This window comes from Salmo salar, unplaced genomic scaffold (assembly GCF_965601325.2).
Source record: "Salmo salar unplaced genomic scaffold, fSalSal1 ptg000335l, whole genome shotgun sequence".
NCBI classification, from domain to species: Eukaryota; Metazoa; Chordata; class Actinopteri; order Salmoniformes; family Salmonidae; genus Salmo; species Salmo salar.
In genome coordinates, this window is record NW_027675353.1 from 7,501 (window position 1) to 9,428 (window position 1,928).

A 1,928-nucleotide genomic window follows, 5' to 3' on the forward strand; every position below is an offset into this window, starting at 1 on the left:
TAGCTGAGCTGGTTAAACTGTAGTAGGGTCCACATAGATACTAGTCATGCTGGTGTAGTCTATAGCTGAGCTGGTTAAACTGTAGTAGGGTCCACACAGATACTAGTCATGCTGGTGTAGTCTATAGCTGAGCTGGTTAAACTGTAGTAGGGTCCACATAGATACTAGTCATGCTGGTGTAGTCTATAGCTGAGCTGGTTAAACTGTAGTAGGGTCCACATAGATACTAGTCATGCTGGTGTAGTCTATAGCTGAGCTGGTTAAACTGTAGTAGGGTCCACATAGATACTAGTCGTGCTGGTGTAGTCTATAGCTGAGCTGGTTAAACTGTAGTAGGGTCCACATAGATACTAGTCATGCTGGTGTAGTCTATAGCTGAGCTGGTTAAACTGTAGTAGGGTCCACATAGATACTAGTCATGCTGGTGTAGTCTATAGCTGAGCTGGTTAAACTGTAGTAGGGTCCACACAGATACTAGTCATGCTGGTGTAGTCTATAGCTGAGCTGGTTAAACTGTAGTAGGGTCCACACAGATACTAGTCATGCTGGTGTAGTCTATAGCTGAGCTGGTTAAACTGTAGTAGGGTCCACACAGATACTAGTCATGCTGGTGTAGTCTATAGCTGAGCTGGTTAAACTGTAGTAGGGTCCACATAGATACTAGTCGTGCTGGTGTAGTCTATAGCTGAGCTGGTTAAACTGTAGTAGGGTCCACATACATACTAGTCGTGCTGGTGTAGTCTATAGCTGAGCTGGTTAAACTGTAGTAGGGTCCACATAGATACTAGTCGTGCTGGTGTAGTCTATAGCTGAGCCGGTTAAACTGTAGTAGGGTCCACATAGATACTAGTCGTGCTGGTGTAGTCTATAGCTGAGCTGGTTAAACTGTAGTAGGGTCCACATAGATACTAGTCGTGCTGGTGTAGTCTATAGCTGAGCTGGTTAAACTGTAGTAGGGTCCACATAGATACTAGTCATGCTGGTGTAGTCTATAGCTGAGCTGGTTAAACTGTAGTAGGGTCCACATAGATACTAGTCACGCTGGTGTAGTCTATAGCTGAGCCGGTTAAACTGTAGTAGGGTCCACATAGATACTAGTCACGCTGGTGTAGTCTATAGCTGAGCCGGTTAAACTGTAGTAGGGTCCACATAGATACTAGTCACGCTGGTGTAGTCTATAGCTGAGCCGGTTAAACTGTAGTAGGGTCCACATAGATACTAGTCACGCTGGTGTAGTCTATAGCTGAGCCGGTTAAACTGTAGTAGGGTCCACATAGATACTAGTCATGCTGGTGTAGTCTATAGCTGAGCTGGTTAAACTGTAGTAGGGTCCACATAGATACTAGTCATGCTGGTGTAGTCTATAGCTGAGCCGGTTAAACTGTAGTAGGGTCCACATAGATACTAGTCACGCTGGTGTAGTCTATAGCTGAGCTGGTTAAACTGTAGTAGGGTCCACATAGATACTAGTCATGCTGGTGTAGTCTATAGCTGAGCTGGTTAAACTGTAGTAGGGTCCACATAGATACTAGTCATGCTGGTGTAGTCTATAGCTGAGCTGGTTAAACTGTAGTAGGGTCCACATAGATACTAGTCATGCTGGTGTAGTCTATATCTGAGCTGGTTAAACTGTAGTAGGGTCCACATAGATACTAGTCATGCTGGTGTAGTCTATAGCTGAGCTGGTTAAACTGTAGTAGGGTCCACATAGATACTTCAATAAAAGCCCCACCTCCTCTCGCTCAGCCATTCTAACAGTGGAAGCCAGGATCTGTGAGAAACTATGATAATAAACTGTGAACAATAATGAAGCCATGTTTTCTGTGTGAGTGAGGATTTAATTATTTAATTGTGTGATAACTTTAATTCTGTGATAACTTTATGTAATACATCCTCTGTTTCCTAACTGAATAAACATTTTAACATTG

The 1,928-nt window shown here is 43.5% G+C and overlaps 1 protein-coding gene across 1 annotated transcript in view; it reads left to right on the forward strand.

Moving 5' to 3' along the window:
• LOC145875755 (tripartite motif-containing protein 16-like) overlaps nt 1-1,928 on the forward strand; it is a gene marked incomplete at its 5' end in the record, with an annotated part of 4,507 nt that extends 2,579 nt beyond the window's left edge. Inside the window, one exon of the mRNA XM_082971576.1 lies at nt 1-1,928. This exon is cut by the window's left edge and continues 672 nt beyond it.